This window comes from Lissotriton helveticus, chromosome 6, assembly GCF_964261635.1.
Source record: "Lissotriton helveticus chromosome 6, aLisHel1.1, whole genome shotgun sequence".
Taxonomy (NCBI): Eukaryota; Metazoa; Chordata; class Amphibia; order Caudata; family Salamandridae; genus Lissotriton; species Lissotriton helveticus.
In genome coordinates, this window is record NC_136067.1 from 2,072,624,797 (window position 1) to 2,072,645,928 (window position 21,132).

General features: G+C 49.9%; 2 pseudogenes; both read left to right on the forward strand.

Annotated features, from left to right (window-relative positions):
• The first annotated feature begins 3,910 nt into the window (after window positions 1-3,910).
• On the forward strand, window positions 3,911-4,064 carry LOC144764693 (5.8S ribosomal RNA; annotated as a pseudogene).
• A 332-nt stretch (window positions 4,065-4,396) lies between these two features.
• On the forward strand, window positions 4,397-6,752 carry LOC144765631 (28S ribosomal RNA; annotated as a pseudogene).
• Window positions 6,753-21,132: the final 14,380 nt, after the last annotated feature.

Sequence of the window (21,132 nt, forward strand, 5' to 3'; positions counted from 1 at the left end):
ACAAGGACACCTATAAACACAAGAGTGAATGACATACCCTATGCACCATCAACTTTGCAAAATCACAGAAAAATGGAAGCTGTCCATGAATGGACATTGAACAAACAAACGTTACAATGATTTTGTGAAGTATAGAGAAAGCATAATTTCTCTATCCATTACATGAATATAGAATTTATGGTCCTAAAATATCATACTCTTATTTCACATAAAAGACACATCTGAACCTGTGAATCAGTAAGCATTGCAGTCCAACGGAGTGAATTAGGTATGTGAGGGACTTACCTGCTCGTCCGATTAGCCACAGGGTTGGCCATAATGGGGGAGGACCTCTTTCACAAGGGTTTCCAGCTCCTCTGCATAGAAGGCTAGGGCCCTCATGTCTTTAGAACGAGACATGATGGCTCACACATATGGCAAACAGCAACTGAAGTAGAAGAGGTGCAGATCGCTGCTGAGTATCTCATAGCAACATGATATATGATACGTCTAACATGACTCCCACAACAAATAAGAACAACTGATTTTTAGATGCTTCTTAGTAGCCAATGTAAAATAAACACCAACTATGGCTTCATTAATATTTACTTTAAAAGAAGCTTCATTCATCACTTGATGAGACTATGAAAGGACTCAAACGAGTTTCTAATAGCCAATAGGGAGCTGTCTCAGCACCTGCATTTTAGTGCTTGCTGGGATAAGTACCGGCATGACCCTGCCCAATTAAATGCCTGACTACAAGCATGTAACATCATGTCTACATACGGTGTACACCTAGTTCATAGGAAAAGCAGTTCACAAACTGCTATATAAAACCTTCCTTCTGATATCCCTAACAGTTCTGCCGTGTGTAGGACCAGGGTGAAGATGGATGTAACTGTGTGAATAGAAATTGACATGGCACCCGACTGTCTGGTTGTTAAAATCAGAGTATGTGCCCAGAATTCCACAATCAAATACACACATGTGGAGTCAAAATAAGTGAGGTCTGGGGAAGCAATGTTGAAAGTATGCAAAAACGTTGAAGAAGTGTACAACTGATACTTCTTGTAATGACTGTGTTCATGACGATTGTTGTTGGTGTCATAACTAGTGTCACACCAGACACTGGGATTTATGTCAAGATATGTGTATGTCACACATATTTTAACATTTGTAGAAGGTAACCTCCACTGCACCTTCCATTCCCAGTAGTCAAACAATTTGTAAATTCGAACTGTCAATATTATACAAAGTACAAAAAACTACTTTCCAAGACATGATGTCACTCACACCACCATTTGGCTTCCTTTTCAGACAGAGGTCTGTGGCCACACCCAAAGTTTCACATGCTGCTACATCCCCATGTGCACAGTAGGTGTGGCTCACCATTCACATGGGAACATGTCAAGGCTTTACTATCAGATAGGAATGGAGGGCCAGATGTGCGAACCTTGTAAATTGTGCCTCGCAATTTGCGCTCAATTGTGTGTCGCAAAATTGCGAGCCGCCATTTACAATGTACCACAGTGTCAGAGACACTGATTGTGATTCCCAATGGGGTCGCAAAAATCGAGGCTCATGAATATTAATGACCCACTCGCAATTTGCGACCCCATTGGGAATGGCTGTCCCTCCTAGTGATGGTGGCCTGCTGGGCCCAGCAGACCACCATGTCTGGGACTGCTTTTCAATAAAGCATTTTTTTTTTAAATGCAGATTGTTTTCCTTTAAGGAAAATGGGATGCATTTAAAAAATAAAATGAAACGTTTTAGTTTCATTTTTTAAGCACTGGCAGCGGTCCCTTGGACCACTGCCTGCCCCTAAAAAATCTTTTCCCCTGCTTTTGGGCCTGCATTACCACCCTCTTGAAGAGGGTGGTAATTTGTGAGTGTTTTGCAACCTCAATTGCGGTTGCAAAACATTCATAAATGGCTTTGGGGTTGCTATTAGGAAGGTAACAACCCTTCCTAATAGCGACTCGCAATTCCTAAAATGCAAGTCGCAAATAAATTGCGACTCGCTATTTAGGAATTGTACATCGCCCTGTGACATTTTGCATGAGCAAGCGGGCCACAAACCCGTTTGCGCATGCAAAATAGGGTTGTACATCTGGCACGCAAATGTGTATGTTTAGTTGGGTCCAAATTGCATATTAACACTTGCTGAGTGTCTATTTGACAGTTTATAAAGCACAAACACCACACCATATTAATGAGACCCTGATACTTTAAACGCTCCTATCCCATTTCATGTATTGTACAAAACTATATTCATGCATTGCATTAATCAGCAAATATCTGCATAGGATCAGCATTATGTGTAATGCGATACCCGCTTATACATGTCTGTAATGCCTCACTTTAATGCTGTTTCCCCACTTTTATATGGTGTTGTGCATAACCAAGTTAAAGACCTGACATTGTGATTTTGTAAATCTTCAGTCATTAACTCACAGATTTAATCCTTCTGGTTGCTAAAAATGTCCTGACACGTGACTTTGCCCTTACAAGTCAGTTACTTGCACATGTGGAGTAGTGTGGCTCAATGGTTAGAGCGGCAGACCCTGATGCAGAGGTCTGGCCCGGGACCAGGGTTCAATTCCTGCCTTGGCTGGTCTCGGCGGATCTTGGGCTCATAATTCCTCGGACCTGATTTCTTGCCTCTGTGCCTACTCTAAGCATGGGTCCCACGCTGCAACTCTGGGCAATAGCTTGCTTAGTCTCCACAACGGCCCCCTACAGTGCTAGGGATGCCTGGTTGCACCCTGGGGATGCCCAGGAGTGGACATTTCAGGGGGAAAACCAGGAAGGGTTCCCTAGCGGTATGAGTACAGCGCCAGGACACTCAGGAGTATCAGTGCGCTTTACAAGTACGGTTACATTTGCAAACTGAGAGCAGTAATAATGTTGCAAGTACTTCTCACATAGGTACCCTGGGCGAGAGAGGGGAGTGTATCCTGCACTGTTCCGCCTATTTCCTGACCTGCAGGATTGGCACGTTAACCAGAAATTCTGATTAAATCAATAGACTATCCTGGACCTGACCGATCATTGGAGCCGGACCTCCTACCATTACTTAACAGTCCACTAGGTATCACCCACTTGTTAAAGTAATGTCAGTTTTGCATTTTTTGGGCCACTGACTCATTTCAATTCACTGTTGTTATTTGTTACTCCCCGAACCAAGGGAGGTTTCCAGGAGATCGGGCACGTTTACTTCTTGGGTCCCCTCGGCCACTCGGTGCAAACAGATTACAAGAAAGGGGGATCATTTTCCTTCAGATTACTAGGTAGAGGATCATTCAGACATTCATGAGGTCTGGCGAATCTGAGACAGGGGAAGGTAGGACCCGGGTCCGCCCTCCGGGGCCTACAGGGGACCGAGTCCGCGCCTGCCTCTCAGCTCCTTCCTGATGGGCATTTCCTCCAAGCCTTCTCTCCTGGAAGCAGGCAGGGACATGAAGTCGCCATCCACCGTGCAGGGTGGCCTGCCAGGGGATGCCCCAATCGTATTCCGATCGATTGGGTACATTCGGTCCATTTAGGGATGGACTGCTTGGCCTGCCTCGGCTGTTGTTTCAAGCAAGGAGCTTCCACCTTGCATGGACCGTCCGACTCGAGGGTCTGCCACCTGGCAGGAGGCCCTTCATCCTACCCAGCAGAGCGAAGGCCATGTGCCCCCGGCAGTCATGCCCCCCAGTGGTCTGACCCGAGTGGAAGGGGTTGGGTGGCGTCAGCCCTCCGACGCTGGTGCGCGGCAGGTCCATAGGTCCCACATGCCCCACCGTCACTTCTCTCCACCCAACACATTCCCGGTACAGTCTGACTCCCAGAGGGGAAGTCCAAGCCATCTCACCGCGTGGGTGGTAGTCGGACAGTGTCGTCTTCCTCCGGCCTCTCCTGCACCTGCAGGTGGGGGATCGTTTTCAAAAAGTTGCGGTAGCTCACTCGGCTCGCGTGTCGATAAAGAAGGCAGGTAGCTGAGAGAATTAGTGTGAATTAAAGGATACATTGATCATCAACACTTCAAACGCACCTTGTGGCCTTGGGTTTCTCACGGGGCTACGCCTGTCTGAGGGTCCCTCGATCGTCAACTGCGCCGGGGCTTCCCTGGGACACAGCTGGGCCACTGCAGGGTTAGCTCCACTTCCTTTAATTCCCCCACAAGGTCAGACTCCTGAGCACCCGTAGCAGGGTCCCTTACTGGGTCCTGCTGCGGAGGTACACCGCCTGCGACCTAGTCCTGGGTACCCGCCTCGAGAAGGAGGGGGGTCCGGCAACCGGTCTGCCCCGGGCCAGACCCGGGGCACCTGGATGCATGCCACGCATGTCTGTCTGTGATGACCCATCAGCTGCCTACGTGCACATGCCTCGGGTGTCCACCTCCATAGCCGGCTTCCCAGGGAGGGTGAAACCCCTCCAGACCTGACGCAGCAACCTGCAGAATTTAAGCATATTACTAAGCGGAGGAAAAGAAACTAACCAGGATTCCCGCAGTCACGGTGAGTGACAAGGGAAGAGCCCAGTGCAGAATCCCCACCCTGTGGCGGGTGCACGAAATGTGGCATACAGAAGACCGATTCCAAGGCTTTGCTCAAGGGGCCAAAGTACCTCTGATCGAGGCTCCCCCTGCGGATGGTGTTAAGCTGGTAGCAGCCCCCGGCGTGCCACGATCGAGTCTTCTCTGAGTAGGGTTGCTTGGAATGCAGCCTAAGGCGGGTGGTGAACTTTATCTAAGACTAATTATGGGCCTGAGACTTATAGCCAACAAGTAACATAAGGGAAAGTTGAAAAGAACTTAGAAGAGAGAATTCAAGAGGGCGTGAAACCACCGAGAGGTAAAAGGGTGGGGTCCATGCAGTCTGCCCGGAGGATTCAACACGGCAGGAAGGTCGGTGGCCTGGGAGTTCCAGATCCCTTTCGCGGGACCGGTGCCTGGAAGCAATTCCACCACGGCGGTGTGCCCAAACTGGCTCCGGGTTGGCTGGGGTGTTACAGTCCCCCTGGTAGTAGCTTTGCCATTGCTGTAGGGCCGAGGGAGATTCTACCAACTCCGTGCCCTCCACTGGGCACCTGCTCCTGGCTGCCCCTCGGGGGGTGCTGGGGCAATAAAGGGGGTATGGGGCCCCCTGCTCCCGGCATGACTGTCACTTGGGGCCGACTGTACGCAGTGCACCGCGACTGCATTGTGCCGCAAGATGGGGGGGCCCCTGCTGGGTGCCAGGGGTCTGACGCCATGTCGGTTACCCACCCAACCTATCTTGAAACACGGACCAGGTAGTCTAACACGTGCGAGAGACGGAGGTCCGAGTGAAACCCTGTGGTGCAATGAAGGGGAATGGATGAACGAGATTCCCATTGTCCCTTCCTACTATCTAGCAAAACCACAGCCACAGGAACGGGCTTAGCAGAATCAGTGGGGAAAGAAGTGCCTGTTGGGCGGGACTCTAGTCTAGCTCTGTGAAGAGACATGAAAGGTGTAGGATAAGTGGGAGTCCCTTAGGCCTCCGGTGAAATACCACTACTCTTATAATTTTTTCCCTTACCCGGTGAGGTGGGGGGCAAGACACATGTGAGACTCGCGCTTCTGGCTCCAAGCACCCGGTGCCCACCATGTGTGACCCACTTTGGGGATAGTGATAGGTGGGGAGTTTGACTGGGGTGGTACACCTTTCAAAAGATGATGCAGGTTTCCTAAGGCGAGCTCAGGGAGGACAGAAACCTCCTGCGGAGCAGAACAGCAAAAGCTCACATGATATTGATTTTCAGTATAGATACAGACCGTGAAAGCGGGGCCTCATGATCCTTCTGACAAGCAGGAGGTGTCAGAAAAGTTACCACGGGAATAATGGGCCAAGCGCTCATAGCGACGTCGCTTTTCGATTCTTCGATGTCGGTTCTTCCTATCATTGTGAAGCAGAATTCACCAAGCATTGGATTGCTTACCCACTAATAGGAGCATGTGAGCTTTGTTTAGACCGTCGTGAAACAGGTTATTTTGACCTTACTGATGATGTGTTGTTGCAATTGTAATCCTGCTCAGTATGAGAGGAACAGCAGGAACATTTGGTGTATTTGGTTGGCTGAGGAGCCAATGGGGTGAAGCTAGCATTTTTGGGAATATGACTGAACGCCTCTAAGTCATAATCCCCCCTAAACCGTAACAATACTGCAGTGCCTTGGAGCCTCGGTTAGCCTGGGGAGATGGAGTAACAGTGCGCTTTACAAGTATACATTTAGATGCCCAGAAGGGCCTAGCTAGTAGAATGCACCTGCTTCTCTAGTATAACTGTCAGGCTATTTTTGCTGCTGTATGGAGAAGTAACTCTCCTCCCACTTTGTTGAGCAAGTAGATCTTGTATGCCCAACTTAGTCATTTTGCATGCTTACATGAGCCAGGACTGCCCCTTGCATTTATGCTTACTATGTATCACTAAAGCATATATAAAGCCCCAGTTTTCTGTACTCTTTAGACTGCCTCATTCAGTTGCTAAGGCTTCTGTGTGACGTAGTCTCAACTCATTTGAGTTTAATAAAAATGATCTTTTATATTTCAGCTTCTGTGCCAATTTCTTATTTGTTGGTTTAAAAGGGCTAAGTATCAGTGAGACCCCTGAGAAGGATTTTGATTACTTCAGTTGATTTTGATTACTTCACACCTGGTGCTAAATCATTCATAGTCAACCTGTTTCTGGGTCAGGGTTTCGTAAGTAGCAGAGCAGCTACCTCCCTGCAAACTATTGAAAGTCATGCTCTGAACCAATATTTACTTTTTCCTTGTGTGAGGCGCCCGTGGATACCCTCCTCTACCATACCCAGGGGTGGGCCCCTCTGCCACTGGGATGGCGGGAGGGATGTGCAGGTATGACGTGGGCCTGCAGTAGGCTGCCTTCACCACATGCCATCCGGCACAGGGTGAAGGGATGGGGGCCACCATCCCTTGCTTGTCAGCTGATTGACCAGATGACCTGGGCCAGCTGGGGCCCTCCCTTTCCCACTGCTCCAACGCAAGTCAAGCAGGGAGGTGAGCAGCCCTGGTTAAGCAGCCACCCAAGCAGTGGCCTCGGATGCCTGGCCACCCTCGCCATCGTTGGAGTGCAAGGGCGACTGGCTCCATTTCTCCCAGGCCATCTGGGCACTGGGATGTTCTGTGCCATCTGGTCACCTGGCATGGCGACCAGATGGCCCTGGAGGCTGGGTGACCAAATGGCCCTGCGGGCTGAGCAAGCAGATGGCCCTGCAGGCTGGGTGACCAGATTGCCCTGCAGGCTGGGTGACCACATGGCCAGCCTGCCGGCCGACCGGGCTAACTCTAACTTTTGTCCTTCCCCAGGGTTCTGTAAGCCCCCACTATGTGGGGGTAATAGGCAGGAAAAATGTAGCTCCCCGGGCAGGCTGGTGGGAAGAGGACATGGCCTGGGCTTAACCCTCATTGGTTCGTTCCCACCAAGCTCCAGGGAAGGCACACCCACCCGAGTCAGTGCCCTGATGCCCAAGGGTCTGGGTGTGGGGGGTGACAGTCAGTAGCCAGGGTAGGGTGTGACGAGGAGCAGCAGGAGACAAGCCCTGCGTGAAAGGGGGCCAAGCCAGAGCTGAAGCCCCAGGAGAGCTTGGAGAATCCCTGAGCAGGGGATGCCTGGGCCCAGTCTGGGATGGCAGAAATGTGCGGATGCCCCGTGCCACCCAGGGGGGTCCACCGGGACCTTCACAGTATCTCCATGGGCCTGGCTAAGGTTTGGAAGTAGGGCCCGGGGCTTGAGCTCCATCTGGTGGGCTCCGGATAGCAGGAGCTGCCCGTCATGCAAGCCAGTCAAGGGTATGTGCGCTGGGCAAGGGGGTCCACCAGGGCCCAGGAAGGATCTTCCTGGCCTGGCTAGGGTTCGGAAGATGGGACCAGGCCCTGGGCTTGAGCTCTGTCCAGCGGACCCCAGGGCAAGGGAGCTCCCGTCCTGCAAGCCAGCTGAGGGTCTGATCGCTGGGTATTGGGTCCACAGGGGCCCACTTCCTGTCCTGGCTAGGGTTTATAAGCAGGGACCAGGCTAGGGGCTTGAGCTTGTCCGTCAGGCCCTGGGTTGTGGAAGCCCTCATCCTGCAAGCCAAGTGAGGGTGTGGGCGCTGGGGATGGAGGTCCACCGCGTCCCAGAGAGGCTCTACCCAGCAAGTCTAAGGTTCTGAAGCAGGGACCAGGCCCGGGGCTTGAGCTCCATCCGGCGGGACATGGGGTGCGGAATCCCCCCATCCTGCAAGTCAGCTGAGGGTCTGATCGTGGAGGATGGGGTTCCACTAGGGTCCGGGATAGGCTCTCCCCGGCCTGGCTAGTGTTAAAAAGTTGAACCGGTCCTGGGGCTTGAGCACTATCCAGCCGGCCCCGGGGTGCGGGAGCCACCTGGTCCTGCAAGGCATCCAAGGGTTCAGGAGCTGGGGACGGGGGTCCATCGGCACCAGGGCAGGCTCACCCGACCTGGCTGGGATCAAAAGCAGTAACGGGCCAGGGGTGGCTGGCTTTCTCCCTTCCGATGGCGGAGAGGAGTTCTCTGCCCAACCCTACTGACCGTCCGGACCTGCTCCAAAGCGGTCACTCCCCACGCTTCCTAAATCCAGATCCCCTATCGTGCTGCTCCTCCGCACTGAAACCTAACGCCTTGAGCTGAATCGCATTGCCCGGAGTTCGAGTACCGCGACTGGTATCGTAGCCTGCATTGCAATTACACTTTAAGCGCAATCACCAGGACATAGCGCATAGAAACGGAACGCCGCATTTTTAACATTTCAATTAATTAGCGCGACTTCGCTGTAACACTCTGCCAGCCGGCCTATACATTGACTGCATTTTACTGATTTCTGTTGGCTGTGCCCCTGTTCCGCTTTCTGTTGTAGTCCACCATCTTGTTGTTGTTATTTCCCATGGCCCGCCTCTCCTCCCCGCTACCGCCTCCCAGCTGACCCTCCCACGCTCCGCCCCCTCCACCATCCATTTAAGACAGATTGACCTACGCGCAGCGTCCACGCGCTGCGGTCGCGCCGAAGGTGTGCCAAAGGTAAGCCCGTCTACGCCCGTCTGCGCCTGGACCGCGCCCAGCGCCATACCCCCTGGCCCCCGCAAACCGCACTCCGACCGCATTAAGTATGACGCAGCCACCCTCCTAGCCCTTAACACCGGACGCATACCCCAATGCTACGATGCTGCCCCGGGACGCACACACGGGCCTTTCACCTGCCACTCCTGCAAATATACCAGCTTCAAGACCCTTACCACATCCACTAACCCCAAACACAGCTCCGACTCTAACCACCTGAAGTGCATCCTGCTGAATACCCGCTGGGTCCACAGACACGCCACCGAACTCTGGGATCTACTCGACACCATGTCACCAGACGTCGCCTTCCTCACTGAAACATGGATGAATGCATCATCTACACCCGACATCGCCATAGCCATCCCGGACAGTTACAAGATCATCCGAAAAGACCGCTCCATTCAGACTGGAGGAGGCATCGCCATCGTCCATAAGAACACCATCAAAATCACGACGAGCTCTGACGATAACGTCATCACCGCCGAACACCTCCACTTCCAGATCCACACGGACCCCAGAACCACACTCAGAGGCACCCTCCTCTACTGGCCCCCAGGAACACGTAAACAATTCACCGAGGACATCACTGACTTCATCAATCCTCATGCCCTCGCCTCCGAGAACTACATTCTACTAGGAGACCTCAACTTCCACCTAGAAAAGAAAAACGACAGCAACACCACCACCCTTCTGGACAACCTGGCCAATCTCGGACTCAAACAACTTGTTGACACCCCCACCCATGTAGCCGGGCATACGCTAGACCCAATCTTCACTTCCAGCAAACACATCTCCTTCGATCGCACCACGGCTCTCCACTGGACGGACCACAGTTGTGTTCACTTCAGCTACAAAACAACCTCGACCCACAACCCCCCACAACCTATTCCCCGGAGAAAATTGAATAAAATCTCCACCGACCAACTCCTCACATCGCTCAACCAAAAACCACCCGCCCTCTCATCGGACCCAAACCAAGCTGCCATCAAATTCAAACAATGGATCACTCACAGCGCGGACGAATTAGCACCCTTAAAAAACAATCACACCAAACAAGACTGCAAAAAGGCCCCCTGGTTCAACGATGACCTTAAGAAATCCAAGAAACTATGCCGTACTCTCGAGAAAACATGGAGAAAAAACCCAACCGCCGAAAACATGACCACCCTCAAGACAGCCACCCGCAAACACCACCAGCTGATTCGATCCACCAAGAAATCAGCACTCAAGAATCGACTCGACAACAATGCCCATAACAGCAAGGAACTATTCAACATCGTCAAAGAATTTACCAACCCCACCGCAGCCTCAAACGACATCACTCCCTCCCAAGACCTCTGCGATTCGTTATCCTCCTTCTTCTACAACAAAATTGCCGACATACATAACAGCTTCGAAAACAATTCGAACGAACAATCCCCCCCACCCCCCTCAGAAAATAAACCGCCCTCTAACACTCTCAGCGCCTGGAACCCAATCTCCACCAAAAACACCATCCGCCTAATGAACTCCATCCACTCTGGCTCGCCAACCGACCCATGTTCCCACCACATCTTCAACAAAGCAGACTCCATCATCGCACCCCATCTCCGTGATGTTATCAACTGCTCCTTCAACTCTGCTACCTTCCCAGAAAGCTGGAAACATGCTGAAGTCAGCGCCCTCCTGAAGAAACCCACAGCAGACCCCTCTGAACTCAAAAACTACCGCCCAATATCCTTCCTCCCTTTCCCAGCAAAAGTCATCAAGAAAGCCGTCAATAGCCAACTCGCCGCCTTCCTCGAATCCAACAACTCCCTCGATCCCTCACAGAACGGCTTTCGAGCCAGACACAGCACCGAAACCGCCCTCATCGCAGCCACAGACGATATCCGAACACTACTGGACAACGGAGAAACAGTGGCCCTCATTCTACTTGACCTCTCCGCCGCCTTCGACACAGTCTGTCATAGCACCCTCATACAATGCCTCAACAACATCGGAATACAAGGAAAAGCACTGGACTGGATCATCTTGTTCCTCGCCGGAAGAACCCAGAGAGTAAGACTTCCGCCATTCAAATCAGAGGCTACCGAGGTCATTTGCGGTGTACCACAAGGATCATCACTCAGTCCCACCCTCTTCAACGTTTACATGAGTCCACTCGCATCCATCGCGCGTCATCACAACCTTAACATCATCTCCTACGCTGACGACACCCAGCTGATCCTTTCCCTCACCAAAGACCCCAACACCGCCGAAACCAACCTCCACGAAGGCATGAAAGAAGTAGCCGAATGGATGAAAAACAGCCGCCTAAAACTTAACTCAGACAAAACGGAGGTGCTCATCCTAGGATCATCCCCATCTGCCTGGGACGACTCGTGGTGGCCTTCAGCTCTGGGATCAGCACCCACACCCACAGATCACGCACGCAACCTGGGCTTCATCCTAGATTCCTCACTCTCGATGACCAGACAAGTCAACGCCGTCTCATCCTCCTGCTTCAACGTACTTCGTATGCTCAAAAACATCTTCCGTTGGATCCCCTCCGAGACAAGAAAGACTGTCACCCACGCACTAGTCACGAGTAGACTGGACTACGGAAACACCCTCTACGCCGGAATTACAGCCAAATTACAGAAAAAACTCCAACGCATCCAAAACGCATCAGCGAGACTCATCTTGGACATCCCTCGCCAAAATCACATTACCGGCCACCTGAAAGACCTCCACTGGCTCCCCGTTAACAAGAGAATAACATTCCGTCTCCTCACCCATACACACAAGGCCCTCTACAAACTAGGGCCCGAATGCCTCAACTCTCGACAATCCTTCTACACACCCACCCGCCAACTAAGATCCTCCAATCAAGGCCTCGCCCCAGTTCCGCGTATCCAAAGATCCACCATGGGAGGCAGATCCTTCTCCTACTTGGCTGCCAAGACCTGGAACTCACTTCCCACCCACCTCCGCCTTACACAGAACCACATCTCCTTCAGAAAGGAACTTAAAACCTGGCTATTCGATAAATAGTGAACCCATCCCCAAGCGCCTTGAGACCCTCTGGGTGAGTAGTGCGCTATATAAATCCTTGAACTTGAACTTGAACTACTCATGAGTTCATTCCACCTCTTATGTCATTCTGTGTGAACAAGGTGTGCCCAACAGCATTCACTCTGTTGACTATCTCTCTTACACATTTGCCACTTTTGTGCTGTGAGGAGTATGCTGTACTTGAGCTCCAAAACATTAGGGCTCTACTCTAATGATTTTGTCCACCATGAATCTTAATTTGGATTCAGGGAAGGCAGGTTTCTTAGGTCCCTTGGTGAAGGAAAAAAATGGGAAGCCGGTTTAACTGAAATATATAAACACAGGATGATGAGATAGGTTAAAAAATTGGTAAATGGGTGATGAAGAATGATAAGTGAAAATATTGAAAAAATGTATATGTGGTAAACAGTGATGTACTCGGTGTATATGTGCCTGATCTGATTTGAATAGCAAAGGACTCTGGTCAGGGTTGGGGTGTGTTTTATATAGTGTGAATTGAAGGTGTGCCCACTTGTCACAAAACTTCAGGTGTGTGGTATTTGAATCCATCCAATGGTTTGTGTTAAAAGTAGTAATTTCTTTTGGTTCTAGTACCTCGGCAATTGACCGCCTATGGGTGACCTGCCACTGGCTGTGCACCACTGTGAGACCACCAGTAGCAATTTGCACTCGTAATATGCTCAGCGGTCGGAAAGCTATCCTGGTGTCATCCGCCAATTTACCAGTGACAATTTACACTGCCCGAGTTCGCTGCAGGACCGTTGATAGGATCTTCATGCTGGTGGTGTGTTTCAGACTGCCCAACTTCTAATATGCAGTTAGCAGTGGTGTGGAATAGGCGGGCACAGTTCCCTGGCAGTCATACCGTCAAACTCGTAATCTGGTCCAGAATTTGTAAAGTCCAGCTTAATAACATGATGAATCAGAGCTGCCTCAGTCCATGTGGTAAGAGGGACATGTCACTCTGTATTATGTAAATTGCACAATTCGTTACGAGGTTTTGGCATTCTTGGATTATGTACTAGAAGTTCCTGCAACTCGGTCTGCCACGATTCGTTACCTTCTTGTTGTCAGTATTCAATCAAATGCTGCCAACGGGAAGGTAACGAATGCCAACACCTCATAATGAATTGTGCAGAGGGCATTGATTTGAAGGAACAAATTGACTGACTAGGCTCCTTTACCCTCGAAGTGGGAGATCGAATCTCCATATGGGCCAAAGCACACTACCGACAAGAATTCTTCACAAGTCAAGCATGGGTGCGCCCTCTCTGGGTCCCCAGAGGTGACATCACTCCTTTCCCACCCACCAGTCCTGATGAAGACCCGCATTGACCCACAAACCGGGCATTAATAGGGTCGAAACGTCGACGGCTCAAGCCATTGGACCAACAGAGAGGATTCCATAAAACTAGCCAACAGAAGTGGCACAAAGGAATAACTGCAATTTAATACCGCATTGACCAACATCCTGTTCTCCCCTCTTCACTTGTACATAAAGGCACTAATTCTATGTCACTGTTGCACAATATGTCATTGCACACCTAGTATCACAATCACCTCAATTTAATGCGCCATTCTGTGAATACACTTGAATTGTTATTTATTGAGACGGGGTATTTATGAATGCAACTAAATTCATAAAATAATTTGTTTATACCCTATTTTGGATCGGATTTGCATCTCTGTTTTGTTCAGAGTGATTGAGACTGGTAAACAGCGTTTTTAAAACGCAACTTTTACCACGCAACTTTTACAACGCAATTCGTTACAACGAATTGCGCTGGGGGGTGCTGTAGGATAGGTAATAGTTTAATTTACTATCCAACACCTACCCTACTATCCACGGGGACTGGAGTTGGAATAGTAAATTAAACTATTCACTATCCAGCGCCCCCCAACGCAAGTCGTTGTAACGACTTGCGTTGTAAAACCTGCGTTGTAAAGGCATGCGTGGAAAAAGCATGCGTTGTAACGACATACATCCGTTGAGACTATAACTCAAGGAATTACTGAAGGAATTTTGGTTTTTCTGAAGCAATATTGTAATTGTAAATTGATACTTGTATAGCGCACTACTCACCCGCAAGGGTCTCAAGGCGCTTGTACGAATAACGCTGTGGAACCCATCCTGGCTTTCCCTGTGAGGTGTCCACTCCTGGACACCCCCAAGGCGGAGGCCAGGCATCCTTAGCGTTGTGGGGGCCATTGTGGAGATTAAGCAAACTATTGCCCAGAGTTGCAGAGTGGGACTCCATGATTGGAATAGGCACCGAGGCGAGAATTATCAGGTCCGTGGAATTTTTGAGCCCAAGACCCGCCGAAGCGGGGAATTGAACCCTGGTCCCGGGCTAGACCTCTGCATCAGGGTCTGCCGCTCTAACTATTGAGCCACACTTCTCCACAAGGAACCAAGTGTTGACCCGACAGAACAACTGTTTACATAACATAGTACTGCCCAGGTTCTGAGGTTCTGAGGGATACTGGGTTACCCCATACTAACTTACTTCTTTGACTGGAGAGGCCATGTCCTTCAAAAGGGAGTGTGAGGTTGCCGTGCATGGGGAGCTAACGGTGTTCCTGCATGTACTTGTTGGCTTCCTCAGGTTCGGCTGAGCAAAGTAATGTTTCCTGCAGAAGAGTCAGTAGAGATTTGGTCATCTGTCTTGATAGTATCAATCTTATATCTTGAATGGCATAAAAGAGGCAATATACGAGGTGGTTAAGACATATCCTGAGGCGACACGCTAAGTAGGGATGCAATTGAAGAAGCAACCAATATATGTAACATTAGCCAAGTTTGATGGGCCCATTCTAACAGAAATATGTTCCAGGAGGCATGATGTGACCCACTGAAACTAGTCTTAGGAGGTGTTATCTTTGGCATAACCAAACACAATGTCCTTGCCTCGGATTGCAGTGAAGTGACGGGTCATTTACAATCAAGCTCTGTCAGGTAGTTTGTCAGGTCAACCCACCATTGCTTGGTACATATTTGTCATATCAAGAGGGAACTTTTTGGCTGACCGAGCCAAGCAGAGGTGATTCTAAAACAGTTCTGTCCTCTCCACAGTAGTGGTTAGTATTCAGGAAGAAATTGCTCAAATGGGTGAATTAATACAACTGCATTCTAGTTGCTTCTGATGCCTTCTGCTCGTTTTTGTTTGGGTACAACGATGCAATAGTCGATGAACCTGGATTCTTGCTTGCGTCAAGACTGTTATCCTTAAAAATAAGGTAATTACTTGGTGCTGATCCATTGCAGAGGGTGATAAGTAGCTATTTTAAAAGTCTCATCGAAGTCTCCCCCAGAAGCACTCCCTTGGCCTGGTGATATAATGACTGTACTTTTGAAACGTTCAGGCAGGTCATGTGCTATGAAATGGGCAATGAGACTTTCTAATACAACAGACATACTTTTACTATTCAAGGGGCAATATCATCTCTTGAGAAATGCAAATCCATCAAGAAGGAGGCAATTTGCTTTTCTGACCAATATTCTTCTTCCCATAGAATGTTCTTTCACTTTCTACTTGTTTTCATCAATTTTCTAACTACACTTACCCTTCTATTTGGTCCAGTTTTGGAAAGTAACTATTTGAAACCTATGGATTTTGAAGCATACACCACTGGCAGAGTCCAGGTCTCACATACATTTCCATGTTTTGTGTCAGTTTCTCAAAGTATCCGGGGAGTCCTACTTCAATTTGTTGAACTGTTCTATGGCCAAAATATTCTCCAGCAGATTTTCCAATTGGAGTAACACTGCAGCTTCTCTCAGTGTTTGCTAGTCAGCTGCCCACACAGCAGAAGGGCTCTCACTCAGAAAAAAGACAATGGATATTAACCCCGGACCACAGCCATGCCCTATTTTCATGTTAAGGGTCTGTGGGCCGGTGCGAAAAGCGTGAGGTATGCATTTACAAGACTACCATTTACTGAAGCTACTTAAGCACCTGTGCCATCTGGTGCTAGGATACTTTAACGATCAACTTTTGTGCTGCTGTCAGCTCTCACACCAGCTCTAGGTCTTGAATGAACAAGTCCTTCCTTGCTGCAATTATGTAAACATAAGACAAAATTCAGTCCTGACACTGTTCAGCTACCTTTGCAAAAAGTGAAACAAAATAATTTTAAGTCACCTTTAAGTGACAGAATCCCTGGGGAAAACAAAACTTCTAGAGAAAAAAACAAATACAATCTTAGCACAGCCACCTTCATTTCAAGATTATCTTAAAAGCCTATAGTGTCAAACATACTTTACTATATGTGTTATATATGTTTTTCACTTTTTTTTTAAAAACATGCAGTAGTTGCGGTTACAAACATTATTGCAAATTTCGGTGTCTAGGCAAACAGTGGAAATAAAATTAAATAAAGAACTAAATTCAAATACGCAAGTTTTATGCTAGAAAAAACCCTTTAGTTTAACATACACTACAATGAACGTGAAACTTACTCCATCAGCACAGGACGCGGGACGCCGGGAGTTTGACGAGGGACTTCTATAGACCGATTTTTACTTGGCGGCTGACGTTTGTTTGGATATACGAAGGGAGACTTACAAATCTCATTCTTGGGTAACGTGATACTAACCTCACTGACGCGGGACACGGGACGCCGGGTGACTGATGTGGTACTCTTGTGGATAAACCTTCATTCGGCAGGTGACCTTTTTTAATACATGACGAAAGATTTACTGGGTTACGTCTACCTACGTTCTTTGAATACATTCCTTTTCGGAAGAAACATAACCTAGAAATCGTAAAATTTGAGCCTATTAGCCACAATTGACATCGTGACAGGGATCTGGGCGAATGTTATCCACATAACTTTTGATTCTCGACTTCCGAACATAGGAGGATTACGATTTTACAAGAAATTCCTTCATTCAGATATTGAAGACACCCTTGAAAAAGTCGCAAATCACAACATTGGCTGTACCATTGCTGCAACAACTAGGCAATAGGGGTGAAGATTTACATGATGAACAAAGTGCTATATGTTTTCTTATTTTGTTTATTAAATAACTTTCTTGACTGTTTATAGTCAAACATATACTTATCTTGGTTGTGCTCTGTCATTGTTTTTGTAATATTGTTAATATATAGAGGATTCTGATAACTAGCACTGTGGGTGGCACGGTGTAGTGGCATGTAGCATGCCTAAAATAGATTATATTCATTTGACTGTTTTGCAAACAAAACAGAGGTGCTGGCTGTTATTGAGTATCCACTGCCATCATACACTACAATATGTCTACATATGTGTTTTTCGCTTTATAAAAATATGCGGTTGTCATGAATAGCGAAGTCAATGTTACCTCTGGTGTCGCCACAAAAGGAAAAAATACCATGCAAAAGTGGCTTTCTTATAAAATAAAATGGAAAAGGGAAGTTTAAACCACATCTGAAAACCCAGATTGTCAATCATTCTATACAATACATGTATATATGTGTTTTACACTATTTAAAAAATGCCCGGTCTTCATGATGTTTCTGCAGCAACTGAAACGCTGTGTCAAAGAATAAAAAACTAAGTATGGGCGTAAAATTCGCTCCGCTCCCGGAATTTGCGGATTTTCTGCAATTTCGCGATCCGCGAATCTCGCAAAATTGCAGAAAAATCCGCGAAATCGCGCGGAACGAATTTTGCAAAACTGAAAGCACTTAGCAGGTGCAAAAGTTCAAGCTAATTTGCAGCCATTCCCTGTAGTGCTTCCTGAGGTCCCCCTCCAGAGTTAAGTTGCCTACTTGCAACTATTCTCTGACCCTGCTCTGACCCTCAAAGCTGGGTCAGAGAATAGTTACAAGTATGGCACAATGCTCCTGTAAAAAATAATTAAACTGCAACAGGAAGCACTTACAGCTAAGGAAGCAGGGGCCAGACTTGAAGCTCAAATTCAGTGACACATTAACTAGCCCCAAATTAATTGATCTCAGTTGAGGCTGGGCAGGTGTACTTTCCCCCTATAATCTACAGTGGTGAACTAGAGGGTGCTGTTATGAACCAGAGGGTGGCAGTGCTGAACCAGAGGGTGACAGGGGTGAACCAGAGGGTGGCAGTGGTGAACCAGAGGGTGCTGTGATGAACCAGAGGGTGGCAGTGCTAAACCAGAGGGTGGCAGTGATGAACCAGAGGGTGGCAGGGGTGAACCAGAGGGTGGCAGTGGTGAACCAGAGGGTGCTGTGATGAAACAGAGGGTGGCAGTGCTGAACCAGAGAGTGGCAGTGGTGAACCAGAGGGTGGCAGTAGTGAACCAGAGGGTGACAGTGCTGAACCAGAGGGTGGCAGGGGTGAACCAGAGGGTGACAGTGGTGAACCAGAAGGTGACAGTGATGAACCAGAGGGTGATGTGATGAACCAGAGGGTGGCAGTTGTGAACCAGAGAGTGGCTGTGATTAACCAGAGGGTGGCCGTTGTGAACCAGAGGGTGACGGTGATGAACCAGAGGGTGACAGTGATGAACCAGAGGGTGGCAGTGGTGAACCAGAGGGTGCTGTGATTAACCAGAGGGTGCTGTGATGAACCAGAGGGTGGCAGTGATGAACCAGGGGTGGTAGTGATGAACCGGAGGGTGCTGTGATGAACCAGAGGGTGGCAGTGTTGAACCAGAGGGTGACAGTGATGAACCCGAGGGTGGCAGGGGTGAACCAGAGGGTGGCAGTGGTGAACCAGAGGGTGCTGTGATGAACCAGAGGGTGGCAGTGCTGAACCAGAGAGTGGCAGTGGCGCACCAGAGGGTGGCAGTGGTGAACCAGAGGGTGACAGTGCTGAACCATAGGGTGGCAGGGGGGAACCAGAGGGTGGCAGTGGTGAACCAGAAGGTGACAGTGATGAACAAGAGGGTGACAGTGGTGAACCTGAGGGTGACTAAGATGAACCAGAGGGTGGCAGTGGTGAACCAGAGGGTGACAGTGCTGAACCAGAGGGTGGCAGTGGTGAACCAGAGAGTGCTGTGATTAACCAGAGGGTGCTGTGATTAACCAGAGGGTGCTGTGATGAATCAGAGGGTGGCAGTGAAAAACCAGGGGGTTGCAGTGATGAACCAGAGGGTGCTGTGATGAACCAGAGGGTGGCAGTGCTGAACCAGAGGGTGGCAGTGATGAACCAGAGAGTGGCAGGGGTGAACCAGAGGGTGGCAGTGGTGAACCAGAAGGTGCTGTGATGAACCAGAGGGTGGCAGTGCTGAACCAGAGAGTGGCAGTGGTGAACCAGAGGGTGGCAGTGGTGAACCAGAGGGTGGCAGTGGTGAACCAGAGGGTGACAGTGCTGAACCAGAGGGTGGCAGGGGGGAACCAGAGGGTGGCAGTGGTAAACCAGAGGGTGACAGTGATGAACTAGCGGGTGACAGTGGTGAACCAGAGGGTGACAGTGATGAACCAGAGGGTGGCAGTGGTGAACCAGAGGGTGACAGTGGTGAACCAGAGGGTGGCAGTGGTGAACCAGAGGGTGGCAGTGGTGAAACAGAGGGTGCTGTGATGAACCAGAGGGTGCTGTGATGAACCAGAGGGTGGCAGTGGTGAACCAGAGGGTGCTGTGATTAAACAGAGGGTGCTGTGATGAACCAGAGGGTGGCAGTGATGAACCAGGGGGTGGTAGTGATGAACCAGAGGGTGGCAGTGGTGAACCAGAGGGTGGCAGTGGTGAACCAGAAGGTGGCAGTGGTGAACCAGAGGGTGGCAGTGGTGAAACAGAGGGTGCTGTGATGAACCAGAGGGTGCTGTGATGAACCAGAGGGTGGCAGTGGTGAACTAGAGGGTGCTGTGATGAACCAGAGGGTGCTGTGATGAACCAGAGGGTGGCAGTGGTGAACCAGAGAGTGGCAGTGATGAACCAGAGGGTGGCATTGGTGAACCAGAGGGTGACAGTGATGAACCAGAGGGTGACAGTGATGAACCAGAGGGTGGCAGTGGTGAACCAGAGGGTGCTGTGATTAACCAGAGGGTGCTGTGATGAACCAGAGGGTGGCAGTGGTGAACCAGAGGGTGGCAGTAGTGAACCAGAGGGTGACAGTGCTGAACCAGAGGGTGGCAGGGGTGAACCAGAGGGTGGCAGTGGTGAACCAGAAGGTGACAGTGATGAACCAGAGGGTGATGTGATGAACCAGAGGGTGGCAGTTGTGAACCAGAGAGTGGCTGTGATTAACCAGAGGGTGGCCGTTGTGAACCAGAGGGTGACGGTGATGAACCAGAGGGTGACAGTGATGAACCAGAGGGTGGCAGTGGTGAACCAGAGGGTGCTGTGATTAACCAGAGGGTGCTGTGATGAACCAGAGGGTGGCAGTGATGAACCAGGGGTGGTAGTGATGAACGGGAGGGTGCTGTGATGAACCAGAGGGTGGCAGTGTTGAACCAGAGGGTGACAGTGATGAACCCGAGGGTGGCAGGGGTGAACCAGAGGGTGGCAGTGGTGAACCAGAGGGTGCTGTGATGAACCAGAGGGTGGCAGTGCTGAACCAGAGAGTGGCAGTGGCGCACCAGAGGGTGGCAGTGGTGAACCAGAGGGTGACAGTGCTGAACCATAGGGTGGCAGGGGGGAACCAGAGGGTGGCAGTGGTGAACCAGAAGGTGACAGTGATGAACAAGAGGGTGACAGTGGTGAACCTGAGGGTGACTAAGATGAACCAGAGGGTGGCAGTGGTGAACCAGAGGGTGACAGTGCTGAACCAGAGGGTGGCAGTGGTGAACCAGAGAGTGCTGTGATTAACCAGAGGGTGCTGTGATTAACCAGAGGGTGCTGTGATGAATCAGAGGGTGGCAGTGAAAAACCAGGGGGTTGCAGTGATGAACCAGAGGGTGATGTGATGAACCAGAGGGTGGCAGTGCTGAACCAGAGGGTGGCAGTGATGAACCAGAGAGTGGCAGGGGTGAACCAGAGGGTGGCAGTGGTGAACCAGAAGGTGCTGTGATGAACCAGAGGGTGGCAGTGCTGAACCAGAGAGTGGCAGTGGTGAACCAGAGGGTGGCAGTGGTGAACCAGAGGGTGGCAGTGGTGAACCAGAGGGTGACAGTGCTGAACCAGAGGGTGGCAGGGG